The sequence below is a fragment of the Planococcus citri genome, chromosome 5 (genome assembly GCF_950023065.1).
Source record: "Planococcus citri chromosome 5, ihPlaCitr1.1, whole genome shotgun sequence".
In the NCBI taxonomy this organism is placed as follows: domain Eukaryota; kingdom Metazoa; phylum Arthropoda; class Insecta; order Hemiptera; family Pseudococcidae; genus Planococcus; species Planococcus citri.
This window is the reverse complement of record NC_088681.1, coordinates 52,368,097-52,386,279: the sequence shown is the minus strand read 5'-3', so window position 1 is coordinate 52,386,279 and position 18,183 is coordinate 52,368,097. Positions and strand designations below refer to the sequence as shown.

The 18,183-nt window shown below is 33.5% G+C and overlaps 1 protein-coding gene across 1 annotated transcript in view; it reads left to right on the top strand.

The window, feature by feature from the left end:
• Positions 1 to 263: 263 nt before the first annotated feature.
• Positions 264 to 18,183, top strand: part of LOC135846965 (cell adhesion molecule DSCAM-like) — a 640,919-nt gene continuing 622,999 nt past the window's right edge. Inside the window, exon 1 of the mRNA XM_065366342.1 lies at positions 264 to 511. The gene's annotated coding sequence lies outside the window, so the exon portion shown is untranslated. The remainder of the gene's footprint in view (positions 512 to 18,183) is intronic.

The window sequence follows — 18,183 nt, the reverse complement described above, 5'->3', positions numbered from 1 at the left end:
TCTTATCGATAGCTTATCTATTGCGCATTTTAGTCACCCTGAAACTGCAAGAGCTACGCTAAATGTCTTCATCGTATGTATTATGTGACTAACCGAAGAGTGGGGGTGGGGGATTTTTTCGTTATCTAAAATCATTCCGGTTTCTTAATCCCACCTGGCACCTTCCATCAACGATTATTCATAATCAACCTTCTAGCGAAGTTGAGTCGAGTCGAACGTTTTTGATTAGTAGTGATTTTGATTTCTAATCAGTCTCCGTACGTTTATTTGGTGTAGTGACGTGTTTCGCGACAGCATTCTATCGCAATACCGGATTTTCGGTAATTTTCTTGAAGTGTTTGCAACTCTTTACTTTTTTTGATTCGTGGATAATTTGTTTTAGAAAAATGATTGAATGTGAAGTTAGATATTTTTGTTTTTATTTCGCGATAAAAACTCGGATGATTTTCCGAAGGCTATATTATCACTAGTACGAAAGAATAAACGAATTATTGACCAAATTAGTTAATACGTAAGTACTTACTCAATGATTTTTAATTCGTAACTCAATGAGTAGATAACTAACTAATAACTATATAGGTATATGTATGTACCTAATTATGTATTATGGTATCCTTCTGGATTTGAATTTTTTAAATGGTTCTTCGATAATAATATTATAAAAAATCAATGGCAGATCCAACATGAAAGGCTGAATCATAAAAATTAACGCTACAACCTTCCCTTCGTCATTTTTTTACTCGAAAAATTGAGAATTTCCAAAATTATTAGTGCAGCTAGATATGAATCCTTTGGAGTTGATTTTTCTATTCTCACGAGGAAACTTACTGACTAGCACACTGTGATTTGAACGAAACCAAGCTAGATTGTAAGAGCATGTGTTATAACTCTCATTAATCAAAACTTCAGGTGTCGAAGTTCATTTTTGGACTATTGAAGAATTTTTGAAAATTCAAAAAATTCAATAAAGTAGTATAGAGGGTGAATTTTTCATTGAATATAAATTTGATTAGAAAAGTGAATCAATAAAATTTGGATCACTTTGAAAAGGCCAAACATGAACTTCAGCATCTTCTCTTACATATTCTCTCGACCGTTTCAGGTGTTTCAACGAAATTCTAAGGGGTTCCAGTAGCTCAAAAGTAGGTAAATTTTCCACCAACTTGTAGGTAAATTCAAGAAAAATAAAAAAAAAAATCAATTTTCAAAGACCGAATATTCAAGAGCATTTTTTTCAGTGAGATTTCTTCGGGTGTGTCTACCTCTACACGATCTCCTGACTCGGAAAAAAATCCCAATTTGACCTTTTTGAAGCTTCCAGCGATTTTTCAATTTTCTCCAGAAATTTCAAATTGCTTTATGAGGACCCAAAAATGAACTTGTCACCTACAATTTTCGTCGGTGCTTATTGAGCACCCCTTTCGGCCATTTAGGAAGCTCATTTTTGGCCCTTTTAGAGTGATTTTGTAACCTGGAGAAATTTGAAGAATCGAAAAAGGGGATAGAATGGCTCAAAGGTCGAGAGCAGTAGCTCAATTTGTTGATGTGAGCGAGTTGAACCAAAAACATTGTTCACATTAGTTAACTTTGCTCAAAAAAATCTTTAAAAGCAGGGTTTTAAAATTTTAAAATTTTTATAAAATTCGCCAAAAAACAAAAATTTATTAGTAGGACCCGAAATATGGGTTACACGAGTTTTAAGATATATTATTTTGATCAACTTGATTTCGTTAAAATCAGAGAATGTCATGATCAAAAAGTGCAAACAGTTTTGAAAATCCTTTGTTCAAATAGCATCAAATTTGAAGCGAGAATAAATTGATTTTACTGGCTGCAGATACGTAACTGGGAGTGATTTTGGGGGGAGGGGAGGGTGGAGGGTGGACCTCCCAAGGTATCAAATCTTGAAAAAGTCGACAAATTTTCCGACTTGGCCGAGACTCGACGAAATCGATATATTTTGTAAATTTTCAGTCTTACTCAATAGTCGACTTTTTTAAAAATTGAATTGCACATTTTTGAAATCTTTTGCCCTCGCTTCGCTCGAGCTAAATACAATTTTTCTGAGAAATTGACTATAAGTAATTTACTAGATACTTCAATTTCAAATTTTTGAAAATTTCAGCCCTCCTCGTTCCGCTCTGACCTGTTGATTTTTTTTATTTTTTTTTTCAAAAACAAGCTTTCCTAAAATTTAAGAAATTTGAACCCAAAAAAAATGTTCAAAATAATTCAAAATTAATAACTTGGAGAAAACAATGTTTGTTTCCTTTTATTTCTCGAAATACGAAATCTTGAGAGCTTTTTTTCCTTACTTCGTTCGGCCCTTTTGCTTTCATTCTTCAGAACTGAGATTTCGAAAAAAAAATCATTGAAATTTGAAATTCAGAAATTTTTAAGCAAAAAAAAATCAATTTCATAAAAAAACATTGCGATCTTTCACTTATTAAAATAGGAATTTTCAAAAGCTGTCACACTCGGGCTAAGTTGTTTTTCTTTTCCTTAATAAAAAAAATTCGATAGTTGAGGCTTCTAAATACTGAAAATTGAAAAACATCTGTTCATAAGTCATGCTATAAAAGGCTATGAATAAACCCCAATTAACTACTTACTTTGGAAAAATTGTTTTCTCATTTTTTATTTCACATTGAAAAACTCACCTTTTTATTTGGAAAATTTGGAATTTTTTTCTCATGTATCATTCGATAAATTTTTGGTAAACACCCCCCTTCTCAGAGAATACTTAGTTTTGTCCCAGCTGGGTGCTGGTTGACCTTCTACATTATTCAAATTTCAGAAATTCGGATTTTGGAGCAGGATAAAATAAGTTTAGCTCGAGCAAAGTGAGGGCAAAAGCTTCAGAAAATTTATTCTTAGCCCAAGAAGCAAAACATGCATCATTTTTTAGATATTGAAATTTGATTTTTCCAGTCTTGAAATTTTCAAAATTCGAACAATACGTCTTAAATTTAAAAACATATTATATAATTTTGGAACAGAAAAGTAAATTGAAGTGGGAGCAAAAACTTTCGAAAAATTATAATTCAAGAAATCCTAGAAATCGAAAAAATTGATATCGAATTCTGGTGATGGAAAAAGCGAGAATGCAATAATTATTTTCAAATAAGTAAGCCTACCACAATTATAAAATTGAAGAAATCGTCCAAAAATCAACTAGAGTTTTTTGTAGGGCTCTTAGAAGAGTTTCTGTTTTGTGAGCCCCGAGAGTCCAATTAGAAATCCATAGGGCTTTCTAGTCCTCCCAAAAGACTTGTACTTTCAGGGCCCTCCAAAAATTACTGCCAGAGATGAGTAATAAGTACACCTACTTATTTTTTATGTAATCAGAAATTGCACAGTACATTGAACATATTTTCGAAGCCAATTGCACATCAATTCGTTGGTACTCGTTGCAATTGAAACTTTCGAATTGAATATTGTAAGTTCGAAGTAAAAAAATTCGACTGCGATGCCATTTCATTTTATTGGTGTAATAGTCGAGCATTTTTTGATTTATTGTACTTCAAGATTACTTTTCGAAGTACTAATGAGAGTAGAGACCTCTTCATCTGTAAACGGTAGAATGTTTCCAATTTTCTCGTATTTCGTTCTTCTAACCGTAAACGTAAACAATAATGATGGCGACATTCTAAAACATGGGCGGTGGTTGGCGGCAGCTCAACGACGAGTTAGTATTTTAAAATCATGGAAATCGACGTATAAAATGCAATTTAAAAAGAAAAGCCTCGTATATATAAACTAAATATAGTGCTTATACGTTTCAAATTAATTGAAATGGTTCGATGTTATTACTATTTCTGGTGTATTCCACTATAAATGCCTTGGCCATGGCCATTTCATTTTGGGGATATTCGAAATTTCAAATCGTCCATGTACCTAAACTAATCGAAATGGGTACCTACCCATACTAAAACAAAATACTTAATTGACATCTAATCCAATGTAAAATAACACTTCGAAATATTAAAATAGATACCTATATTCGCTAGATAACTCTGAAATTTCCTAAAAAATATATTACAAGCAGTTGAGAAAAGTCTTATCTAGGAAGATTATTTCATAAATATTTCCTCTCGCACCAATAAACGGCATTTGAACTGAAAATCTCAGGCAGAGCGTATAAATATCTCGCGTTTGTATACTATACGACGTCCTTTAAACTTTTTGGCTCTTCGCAGATCGTTGTTTATTGTTACTGCTTCCGCATTTTCTGCGTAATTTGTTTTTTTTCTTCTTTCTCAATTTTTTGCTTTTCTTTTCATTTTATATTTTTCGTTATCTACTTTGTCTAGAGTTGTCTTCCAAGGCACGTTTCGTCTGTTTCTAGGTATTTAGCAAACTTTTTCTTCCCCTAGCTTGGGATTTTGTAGTTCTGTGTAAGCCTACGAAGACCCACGATCATGATGCTTAATCACGAATTATAGCAAGTTTCTGACGATGTATCGTCGGAAAATGACGCGACGTATTTTACGATGATTTTATGAGCTTTAATCTTCTACCTAATTTTTTTATATCTTCAAATGAAATTTAATTAAAATTATTTAGAGGAATATAATCAGTAAGGCCTACTAGCTAATGCAAATGCGTCAATTTTTTTCTAAACTGTAGTAATTCGATGCATAAAAAAGAGAGACTAGTATTGCGTCAGAAAAAAAAACAATCTTAAACATTAAATGTCTGTATTCGGTGTCACAACTGTTGGTTTTCTTCTGCCTCTTTCGATTCAGATTTCATTCATTTTGTTCGTTAGCGATATCGATACTCTCGCAATCAAGAATAGTAATTAAATTCAACTCGCTGAAAAATTCTAGGTAGCAGTTGATTTGCATCGGCGTTCGTTCTCGAATAAGAATCTGCTAGAGGCAGGAGAAAAAAAATTAAAATATGGACGAAGAATCACGTAATGAGAAGCTGTGGGTACAGATGGCATGAAATGAGTTCAGGATGCTTTCGATAAAGCTACCTAATTTGTATTTACCCAATACTTGAAAAATCTTTATTTAGGGTTGGGTGTGCTTGATGAAAAAAAGAAGAAATTTCGTAATGTTTCTCAGCGTCCTGTGAAATCAACCTATATGGGATTGATACGTATAGGCTGAAGATGAAACACGTGCTGTAGGGAATTTCTCGATCACTCAGTTATCAATTTGACTCTTGTATAGGTAGTTGGTTTGAGGACGTATAGGTCTAAATAAGTAGATATTTGAAAGAAATGTTTAAAAAATTTGAAATTTTGAATCATTCTTTTCGACTGTTAAATGACAATAAAAGTAACTTAATGCTCAAAATTACTTTGTATTAGAACCACTATTTTGTCAAAGGTGAGTAGGTAGGTATGTCAAAAACTTACCGACATTTTTAATTATTCGATTTTTCAACTTTTTTGGTGGGGGAGAGGGTGAGGAGGGGGCTGCACATAACGGTGTGTAGGATACAATAGTATATTACACAACGAGGACCGAAAAATCACTTTTTCTCCGAGTTTAGTGAAGTAATTTTTCCTGAACGAGGGTGGAAAGTAGTACTTTTCACCCCTAGATAGGAAAAAATAGTTTCGGGAATCGAATGAAGTATATTCTTGAAATGGAGATTACCTGCGAAAAGAAATCTGACACAAAAGTGGCATGTTTTCGGATGAATTTAATTTTCTCCATTTACCTATTCTTCAGTTTTTGAGGACTTTCTTGAAAAACTTATTTTTAAATTATTTTAAATTAGAGGGCAGACATTTTCCAAAGATGCTCATAAAGTTCAATAACAAACTTTGGAAAAATGAGACAGAAAAAATAATGAAAAATAAAGAAGTTGATTTGAAAAATGTTCTCCAAGTTTTGATTGATTTTTAGTTGAAGATCTCAGCTTCATCAACTTGAGCACGCAGACCTTTTTTGTTTTTTCTTTCTTTGGGGGAGGAGGGATGCTAAATTGAAGCTGTAAGTCACTAATTTTCATACCCCTCCCTCTTGTGTTTTGAGAAAAAAATCGAAGTAGGTATACCTAAATCATTTTATTATTGTTTAAAAAAATATTTTTGGAAATATAAAAAAGTACTTTTGTTTTTGACCATTTTTGAAATAAAAAATTTTGATCACCTTTTTTCGCTGTTCAAGTAGGTCATGATGTTCCATTATTCAAAAATTTCAATGCAGCAACGTCAATAGATTTTGTATTTGGATAATTTTGAACTAAAAAAAAAAAAAATTCTTTGAAAAAGTTACCAAAATTAAATTTTTTTCAAATTCTTTCTTTTTAGGGTCCCCTTACTCCCACCAATGGGGGAACCCTATTAAAATCGCTCAAGTTTTCAGTTTTTCAGTTTTTCAACACTTCGATACTAGCGCTATCTGGAGTACCAATGTCAAATCCAAGACTGATTAAGAATTCAATTTTTTATTTGTTTGCATACAAACAGTTGAAAATTCTGTGAAAATTTTACTAAGCTCATTGGTTTTGCAAATTTGCAGCCTGACTTTTGGGCCACCCTGTATATTAATGTTTTTATAAATTTGAATGTTTAAATTTATAAGAAATTGATCCGACTTCACTTTAATAAAACTGGTTTTTAGTTTATTTATTTCTTTTGTGGTTTTTATGACAATTTTTTGATATTTTCAAACTTTTCTTTGGGAGGACTGTGTCCCCCCACGTCCCCAAATCATAAACCCATTTAAAAAATATCCTACTTGACAAAGCTTGGACTAGAAAATCTGGACGTAACTGGAAATAAGTATTAAGAGAGTTACTGATGGGCTATGATGAGAAATTTACACCGTGGAGGCGAGCGGGTTCTGCACCAGGAATGGAAAACTTGGCCTTCAACTGCTTCAAAACGAACAGAAAACAAATAAGGCTGAATATGTGTACCTTTTCCCATCATATTTGAAAAAGTGGATAATTTTGAGTCGACATTTTCAGGCTGTAAATTTTGTCCATTTTTTTCCAGTATTTGATCCTTCTTTGTCGATAATTTGTTCGCTATTTGTGCATCCATGGTGAGCCATGCCACGGGGCATATTCGGGCAACAGTTTCCATTCTATTGAATCATTTTTACAAAAATCTAATACATCATCATCAGAAATTATTATTTGTTGCCAATGATTTTCAAAAGCTGATTTGGTTATTTTAAATTGTGGTGCGTTATCACTTATTACAAATTTTGGAATTGTGCGTAACACTATAAAATTACAAAAAGCGAGTAGGAATTCTTGAGTTGTCATATTCACTAAAAGTTCTAAATGAATCGCACCTGTTATCATACAAACAAAAATACTAACAAATACTTTTTTCTGGACTGAGTTATCACTGACGTATAAAGGGCCAAATGTGTTGATAACCACAACAGGAAAATGGACTGCTTTGATTTACACAAAATTCAGGTAATGGAGGAATTGTCGGATATTTATAAGGACCACCATCATAGTATTTGCAGTTAGCACATTTTTTTAGAACATAGTACACAGTCAATCTGCCCTTTGGAATCCAGAAATTTTTTCTCAATTCGGATAGAGTATGCGAAATTCCGACATGATAGTTATCAATATGAATTTTTTCAATTAATAAAGGAGTGAAGAATTCTTTCTCAGGTAGAAGTATTGGAAACTTTGCATTATCATTGAGACATGATTCAACCAAGTGTCCATGACAACGTATAATATTTTGAGCATCACGCTTTAAACCAAGCGCATTAGGTTGCGAAATATTAGGATAGTTTTGTTTTGGATAATATACATAATCCACTGGTTGAAAGCTTCTTCAGTTTTCTGAACAATAAGTATTATTTGAATTGATGTTTTTCATATAGCTTACCCTGTTGGCAAAACGGCATTTTTTAGACAGTGCATCTGAATAGGGATATGACCACATATCAGTCAGAATGTATTTTCTGACTGCCAAAACGGCAATATCTGACTGTGATTCTGAGTGTGGATCTGACTAGTCAAATCCACACTCAGATCTCCACTCAGTCTTCTGACTAGTCAGCGCCATCTTGGAATATCAAAAAAATACTTGTTTCTGATTGGTTGAGACTGCGAATCTGACTGTCAAAACAGCAATTTCTGACCGCAGAAATGACTAGTCAGATATCACCAGAAATGTGCCAATTAGGTAACGTTGCATCAAATAGATAGTTGAGGGTTTTAAATTGAGTACAATCAATTTTAAATGGAGGCTGAATTACAGCAGTATTATTCGAGATAAGTATTGGTTCTGGTTCAGGTTCAGGTTCGGACTCGAATTGTAAATTCATTGCCTTTGGCCAAGCGACTTCCATCTCTTTCAACCATGTGGGGCCTTCCCACCAGAATGAATTCAAATCTTGTACTTATGCGCCTCGACTGGCTATATCAGCAGGATTTTCAGCAGATGAAACATAGCAGTAATTGAACGATTTGTCAATTTTCTTCACAATTCTTTCTACAAATTTGGGCAAAACTTTTTTCGAACATAACCATGATAATACACATTTGGAATCCGACCATACATAATTAATCTATCTCATAGAAGAAACACTTGAGGTGTCCAAGCCAGCCTCTGATATAAACTATAATGTGATTTTTGGAGAAATCAGGCTATGAAAACCCGCAAGAAAGATTTTAGCCTTCAAAATTGATTTTTCAATTTAAATTCAAAAATGGTGATTTTCAGGATTTAGATTGGTAATTTTCAAAATATCCATAATTCTTCAATAAATTAATAAAATCAGTCCTAAAGCTGGCATCGACTCCTTTGAACTAAATTTCATCATTTCTAGCTCCCCCCCCCCCGAGCCTCTAGCTTGATTTTCAATTCATCGAGGATTTTTGAATTTCTGCAGAATGTATAGAAATTGACTTGATTGGCTGGAAATCCAGTTCTGGCTTAAATTAAACCTGCTTAAAAAGTTAATTGAAGTGATTTAACGATACTTACCTAATTTTAATAAAATGAGGTTTCAAAAAAAGACACACATACGAAGATACCTCATTGAAATTTTGTCAAAAAATAATAATTTTTAAAGTTCGTCTCAATTAAGAGTAAAATTTCAACTACACAACGCACATTTCAAATTATCATTTCAAACCTGAGATGATAAAACTACCCATAAGGGAAAGACACGTAAACACAATCAAATAACCACAACGCCTTCGACCTTATGGTCTGACGCGAATACAATATTACCCCATCTATCGACGATACACAGAGTTCGTTGCGCGTTATTTTCGTCGCTCTATACCCTTAGAAACGAAGGGAAAATGTACGAAAAAATGTCATTTACGAACTCAACTCTTTATACTCTTATCCAACTCCTCGTATTCTTCCCTCTGCGAGCTTCAACTGCTCTGCTATCCGACCACGACTCGAACTCGGCTCATCGAACGGTCAACTGTTGTAATATACGTTCATTAGATAATGGAATTTGGCCGGGCCTTTTGAAAATAACGTAATTTGTCTGCTTCGGCCGGTATCCTTTACTATTTACACGGTAATCGAATAGTATAACCTATAACGTATCTCAGCGCGTCCACCATGCCATATAAACTGGCTTGACGATTTCGTTTTCTTTACAGGTTCGTGGGTTGGATCCCTACACCTATCTAGATACACTTGGTCCTCGAACGAAACGTCGTATTTTTGGCTCGAATTCGTAATTTATTTTGGAAACGTGTAGGATGGTGAACCAAGGGTGTTTTTGACCCCTTCGGAGTTATTTGAAATTTTTGGAGAAAATTGAAAAATTGCTGGAGGCTTCAGAATAGCCCAAAGTGGTATTTTTGATGCGTAGGAGTTTAATTTAAGGACGAATTTATTCTCATTGGTTCACTTTGACAAAGAAAATTACATTTCGTAAAAAAAATTAAAATCTAACCTTTAAAATAATTTTTTTCAATTTTTTTAATTTTTAAAAATTTGTCAAAAATCCAAAAATGAATTTTAGGACTTGAAATTTTGGTTTGAGGAGATTTCAGAGCATGCTCTTCCAATCTAGTTTGGTTTAGTTCAAACCAGAGATGGTATGATCAAAAAGCTCTCCAGTTGGAAGAACGAGAACGAGATTAATTCTTGTTTCAAGTATTAAACTAGGTAACAAAAACAAATTGATTTAGTAATGTTTCATCAAGTTTTTACACCTCTGTAATGTTGAGACGAAACAACCAACGCTTATTCGAAGGAGAAAATAAAAAACATCAAGAATCTCATCTAGTTTTAGCCAAGTTACTAACTACCTACTTAATACCATAGCGTTATCTTGTTCCAAAACTTGGCAGGTTACACGTTTTTTTCTCTCGCCTTCTTCATGCTTGATACCTTTTACCTGCTTCATCTGTCCACTGACTTTTCACCAATCTTGTCTGGCAAAAGTTTTCACTCGCTGACTACGCGAAACAACGTGTTTTGCTTCTGCTGTCAGCTCGATTGCAGTTTTCGTCGATTCAATTAGTTATTCCAAGTTTAATTCGTATAGTTCAAGTTTCTTCAATGTAGTTTCCATTAAATACGAGAATCTGATTAAAATTGAAATGGGGATTATACGAGACTATAATGTTATCTTTATACGAGAATAATTTTTCATTCTTCTCTCACTTGTCGTCTTCTCACTCACATAGGTCAAAAATTATTTTTTTATAGCTTGTTAAAAAAAATGAAAAAAGAAAAAAAAAATACGCCGATTCGAGTCTCTCACTATTTCTTCCCTTCGAATCGTATGAACATCTTATCGAGTACGTCTACGAAGTACTATAGTAAGGTACATCCAATCTCGACGTGTCATTTCCGCTTATTCGATTTTCCGTTAGAACAATTCAACTTAGTGAGCCTACTTTGTTCGTTATTTCGACGACGACGACGAATAAAAAAAATATGAAAGCCAAGGCGAGAGAAAAATCTTCAAAACAGATTCATCTCGTCGCCAATTATTTTTATCCATATGTTTCTCGCTCGAAAGTCAAGAAAATAGACATAACTTTATGGCACAAAAAACACTCTGGTCAGTAATTAGATTTTTGATTTTTTTATTCCTATTCGTTGTTGTTGTTTTTTTTTCATTTTCTTTTTATTTCTTAGTTCACATTTTTTGACAATATATCGCGTGACCGAAATCAATTTCCGGATTGGTCCCTGGAAAGCTATAAAATCGTGTTGTGGGTAGTTGAAAAATATTCGTACCTTCCTCTACCATACCGAAAACCTGAGATTTTTATCATTGAAGTTCTACGGGGTGTAATCAATAATAAGCCTAGAATTGAGAATTGCTTTGATATTTTAAAATCTACATCATTTTCCTGAAAAATATGTGATTTTTTCGATAAGTATTGATCAGTCATGATTGGAGATTCCTCATCTCTCTTCGTGTCTTAAAGTTAAAATTTTGACAAAGATAAAATCATGATGTATTTTTAATTTTATTAATAGATAGATAATGACAAGTTTGTCTTATAACTAAAATTATGCATAACATAACGTCTGTAATCAACACGAATATTACATTTCCAGCTGGTTTTTACTCCTCTGTTATTAACAACCTGGATACTTTAATTCCATATTAGGACATAGAGTGCCACACTTGTCGGTAAGATAACTCATATAATGGCCTGGTGTTTTACCTTTACCGACAAACATAAATTTTCCTTCTTCCCATGCACAACCGAGTATTTTGACTGTACCTGTACCATCCGAGAGTTTAACGGAATCCTTACTATCGCACCTTGGGAAACCCTTTATTTGCTTTGTTTTTCCATGATTCACTCCTAGGGCGCTTCCAAGCTTATTGCATTCGTCCGTCATTTGTTGGGTACATCCGCAATGAGATGTAGGATCTGACCTGAAAAATGAAATAAATGGCGATTAATTTAGATTATTCAGTCACGAGGCAAATCATTCGGGGGGGGGGTGGTCAGCAAACAAATTTTAGTTCAAATCGAAAGCCATTCAATTATCAAATTTATGATTTTGAACTCCAAAATGTGCCTTCTACCAAAAATTTGTTTCATTCAACATACGATAAAAACAATTGGCGACGAGATGAACACAAATTTAGGTATCTGAAAAATAATTGCAAATTTTTCAACTGCATAAAATAATAGAAGAACTCTAAAAATGGTCTTAGATTATGATGTCAATGATCCTGATCGATGCAGAATCTCAAATACTATCTACTCTCTAAATTTGAAACAGTCAATTTCACTGCTTAGCAGTCACGACATTTTGCCTTTTTAAAGCAGTAGTTTTTTTTACTGCAAAACAGTGAAAAATTACTGAATTGGTCAGTAAAAAATCATTTTGACAGACCAATTCAGTAATTTTTCACTGTTTTGCAGTAAAAAAAACTACTGCTTTAAAAAGGCAAAATGTCGTGACTGCTAAGCAGTGAAATTTGACTGCTTTAAATTTAGAGAGTAAAAAATCACGGGTTCTTCAAAAATGCCCCCTCTTCTGGCCTGAGCTAAAATTTTTCTGAGTAACTTTTCACTCAAGATAAAGGTTTACTTTGATTCTTATCATTCTAGTCGTGGTGCCTTTCTTTCACCCCCCCCCCATCACCAGCACACCAAAGTTTCGAGCATCTGATTTAGAATTTCAGAATCATTTTTTGGGTTTTAAAATGTCGAGAACCCATGGTATCACAGAGAAGCTTGACATACTTATTCCAAAACCATTTTTTTTTTCGTGAGGTGGCAATCAAAAAAATCTCGTATACCTATTCAAAATATCGAGGTGAGAAAAACACATTTTTGACCAAAAAAATTATTTACTCAAAATATTGCCACATGCGTACAAGAATAATTTAATTCATAATTGATGTAGGAAAACTGCCTTGATTTTCAAATTTACTTTTTTGACCTGAAATTACAAGAAAACTGAAAATTTATCCATTATGTAACGAAATACATATGAAACTCGAGAGGTTTGAAAAATTCTGAGTAGGGAAAAAATCTGACCATGAGTACGATAGGCATGTTAGGTTCATGAGCCATCTTACCCTTTCAATTGTTTTAAATCCGCTTTAGTTAAAGATAATCCACCGAACGCGTATGTAAAAAGGCATATTAACGTGAAAAGAACACCAATAATTTTTACAGTCATTTTAAACGCGTGTGTGATAAAGTAAAAATTTCACGTTTCACACAAATGATCCAAGTACGAGTGATTTTAGAAAACTGTAATCGAGCTCTTCTTTTTTTTCATTATATATATCTTTTTCTATCATACGTCATGGTAGTTATATTTTTTGAAATTGGAAACCAAAGCGAGTAATAAATGACAGTTTATTTCTTTTAACTGCGAAAATCTGCGTGTTATTTACACAGTTGAATGTTCGTTTCATTGCGATGCTGAAGCTTGGAAAATAGTCGAATCGTGTACCTATAATAGGTATTTTTTCTGAATCTTTTTCAAGGTCATTATCAATACGCGAGTCATAAATAGGTTCTAAATGAGGTGAAATACTGAGTCGTAGTATTGCGTTGATAAAATCTGAATAAACGTGCGAATCTATTATATTTATTTGGTGTGTGTATTATATGTATGAACTTGTTTGTTCGGTGGTAATATTTCTTTTTTTATTTTTCGATTTTCGTATTTGCGTACCTATCTCACCTAGTTGTAGGCTCTGAGGACATTTAGTTTATTTTTAAAAATTTTCAACTAAGTATCGTCATTGAGTGGAAAATTTAATGTTGTGCCAAAAAAAAGTTTTTATGAAACAGAAATATCAAAAAGATTATTTTTTCCTCCGAAAATCACGAAATTCACTTTATCTATAAAAATACTTACTACATATTTGCTGTGATGAAAAATATAATGCTGTAGGGTGAGTTGTTATTGCATTTTTTTTTTTTTTTTTTAGAATTTTGATGAAGCGTTTGTCTCAAAAATAGTTGAATGCATTATGGAATCAGAAACGAGCCATGATAAACAATACGTTTTGATTTTTTGTTGGTTTTAAAATAATATATTTGTATTAATGATCAAATCTAGATATTCTTTCGATTCGCAACTCGATCTGATCGTTTTTTTCTTGTTCAAAACATTACTTATAATTTAAGGATCACTTTGAATCCACAAAACTTGAAATTATAAGCTACATATCGCTTGGATGATTTTTTTAAATGGAATTTTTCAATGTTACACTCTCTATTGCGTTATTCCACGTCTATTCGACCAAGAAGTGGTGAGGGTGGAGGTCGGCGATTTTTTTGAAATTTTTCCTGTGGAAAGATCTTCTAAAGAGATGAGATGACCAATTGCGCGAATCGCAGCTCTCTAGCCTTTTTTAAAAGGCTGCTAGGGGGTGCCAAAGTTTTTAATGAATTTGAAATATCATCCATTTCAGCAGTGGATTACCCGATAACCGCGATACCTACCTAAATGAAAATTTTTCCAATAGTCAAGTGTTTTGAAAGACTTTTTGGTGATATCACAAAAATCAGTGTTGCCACTTTTTTTCATACTTAATTAGCTCGAAAAGTTTCAAAATGTAGTTTTCATATCGTTTCAACTCTCAAAAATTCTGAAAAAAATATATTATGGACAACTTTTCATGCTGAACAACATATTAAAAAATTGGAATGGTAGCATGTTGCAAAGTTGATTTTAAAAAATATAAAGTTTGCGAAATAATGCGATTTTTTATTTAAAACATTTTTTTTTTTTTTTTTTATTTAACAAGGTTTATTACAATCTTAAGGAGACCTTAAATAAGTAATATTTCTGACTTTAAACAAGTTAGTTACATGACATGTGCAGGGTTCTCTCCAGTGAGAGTATACTCTGCTATTTTATAAAGTATCTCTCCAGTGAGAGTACTCTAATTTTTATAATATCTATGACTAAGTCGCGAGGTTTTAACTGATGGATGTTTCTTTGCTTTGATCTTGTTTTGTGTGTTTTCAACTTGAGAAATTCTTTTATCCATTTTTTTAAGCAGTTCCCAAATGTCTTTTAAGCTCGCCTGCTCTTCCAGTTCCACTGGTTCATCCGATTCATCCGTGTTATTCTTTGGAAGGTTTCTTTTGACAATTTTGGCTTGTTCAGGTTTCTGAGTTGTTATCTGCTCCTGGCTTTGAGTGGTCCTCTGCTTAACACGATCAATTACTGTCATCTTTGGTTTAGATATAGCAGCAATTTTGGCTTGATATACTGGACACCCTCTCCAGTTGGCTGTATGATCTCCATCACAATTGGCACACTTGGCTGGGTCTTCTTTCTACATGAAAAAAAGTTTTGATAGGTGAAGTTGACCCATTTGACACCTACTTTTAGGTATCTGTTGAAAAATTTGAAAAACACCCCTTCACTCGATTAAATAAAAGTCATCACAATAAAACCAAAATTTGTAAAAATTCAATTTTCAATTCCAAACATCAAAAAAAGTTTAAATTTTTTCATTCATCTATTTTGGTCTCTTTCTGATGTTTTTCATGAAAAAGTGTAATAGTGGAAGTGAGAATGACTAATAGAAGGAAAAATTATCAACTGGACTGTGTATGAGAAGAATTCTAATAATTTTGTGATAGGCGAATTTTGAGAAATTTTCGTTAGAGAGGAAATATTTCTCAGGTGCCTGCTTAGCTCAAGATGGAGAGACTTAGTCAATCAACTTCACTATTCATTTAGAACAATCCTTGGTTACCTTTTTAATCAAAACGAAATGATATCTCAAGGAGCAATTATGTACAATAATTTTAATCAGAAATATATACATTAATTGAGCAAAGTGTACCAAATAATTATACATAAAATATACAACTATTCTGTATTGCCATGATGTTACAATGGCGACAGCATAATCTGCCAGAATTATGCAGATGTCTTGAAATGTTCATGAGTAGATCTCGGCAGATTGGGCAAAAGCAGTGTAAGACAATAAGAGGTAAATTACAACAGCGTCTTTAAATTAAGTAGATCAATCTATGGGTGATTAACACATCGTCATCCATAGATTGATACAATTACACTGACGATAAAATATATGTAATTAGAGTAATTCGGGTGCACGCAACCCTGTATAAAAGGTTCTACGATTACCTGAGATGATGCAGTACATTTCTAAATTACATGTTCACGTTGCCTGCCTCTCCCTGGCAACCCCAATAATAGTCGCTTCGGCAGGTATGCTTAGAAGGCCCATTTTTGTAGGGATAGTATCTCAGATTTCCGGATAAATCTGGATAATAACCAAAAAAGTACCATGATCTTTCGAGGAAATAAACGAAGAATCGCGTTACATTAAATAGTACCATGTCTGTAGGAGGAAATTAACGATGCAACACGTTATAAGTACAAAATTACCATCTATGGATGGGTACATCGAATGTGTGGTTTCCAGAGAGCCTAGGCAGGGCTCCCTGGTCACCGATTTAGCTGGTCGAGCTTAAGAGGAAACTATGGCAGACTGTTCCGTCAGAAGACTGATTTTTTAATGAATGCGAAGCTGGAGCTGGACCCCAGCCTATACAGAATTATCGCATGATAGCCTTGAGCGCGCCCCTACAGTAAAATTCGCGTAATCTTGCCTAAGGTCTGCAAGATCATAAAACTACATCGCAGAGGGATTACGTTAGGAACACCCACAGGCGGTCAGGGCAATCCTGCTCATCACAAAAGTTGATAATAATCACACTCATAGCAAATAAATTAAAATTCGTTTATTTTTTGAATCTTTTGTGATGAGTTCATTTCATTGAATGAAAGGGGTTTTTCAACTTTTTCAACGGATATGTAAAAATAGGGGTCAAATGGGTCAACTTCGTTAATCAAAACTTTTTTTCGTGTTTTAAATATTTTTTCGCAAACTTTCAATTTTTTAAAATCGACTTTACGAAATAATGCCATTCCAATTTTTTAATATGTTGCTCAGCATGAAAAGTTGTCCATAATATATTTTTTTCAGAATTTTTATTGAGAGTCGGAAAAATACATACCTAATAAAAACTACATTTTGAAAGTTTTTGAGCTAATTTTTTGTACAAAAAAAAAACTGGCAGCACTGATTTTTATGATATCACCAAAAGGCCTTTCAAAACCCTTGACTATTGGAAAAAATTCCATTTTGGTAGGTATCACGGTTATCAAGTAATCCATTCATGAAATAAATGATATTTTCATGTTCACTGAAAACTTTGATACCCCCTAGCAGTCTTTAAAAAAAGAGCTAGAGGGCTGCGATTTGCTTCATTGGCCATCCCTTTGAAAGATCTTTCCACAGGAAAAATTTCAAAAAAATCCCCGAACCCCCTTACCACTTCTTGTTTGAATTGACGTGGGATGACCCTATTGATTTCTCAATTATCAAACTCCGACAATTAGCTCCTCTTCTGGGTACCCATCGGCCATCCAATTCAATATTCTCAAGGTACTACTTTTTTTGCCCTAATCAGCTTAAGTGCACCTTTTAAAACAAGATAATCGAGGAGTTATTCTTTGAAGGCACCAAAAACTTATAGTCAGAAAATAATCACATCGCTATTAGGTACAAATAGGTAAGAAGAGAAAGTAAAGGGATATATCCCAATAAAATAAAACAGTGCAGATTCAAAATCTAATAGATAGGTACCTACTTCTTTGTAGTAATTACTTGATTCGACAAATTTACTATTTAATCGTTTACCAGCGAGTTAAAAACCGAAGGCGAAATGTTTTTTCGCCGCTAATTCTGGAGTCAGGTTACTTAATTCAACGACTACGACCCATACTTCCGATAGCCAATTTCCATTTACCAATTACTAATTAATTTAGGGACGTTGGGACCAAGATGACGGTGTGGGTGGGCTCAGATACTTCCATAACATTCCCTACATCCAGCTATAGGTATATTCGTTAGAGGAAATGATCATCGTATCCTTTCTATAGGTATTGGAAAAAGGGTTAGAGACCACAAATATATCGTTTTTTTGGAATGTTTGCCTGGTTAGTAGCTACAGATACGGGCACGAGCAAAATGAGCCACATACCGTTTACGTTAACGTCAGTATGAAGAATCAAAGGATAAACAAGAGGGTAGCAGAGAAGCGGAAAAGAAGAACTGAATATACAGACGTGGGTAGGTATGACGAGGAAAGGGTTGAGGAACCAAGAAATGGTAATACAGTATCCAGAACACTATCCACCGACATTGGTTGGTAATTCGATTAGCTTCGGTATTTTATTTAGAGAAAGGTTTTTTTCTTTTTCGTTTTGTTTGT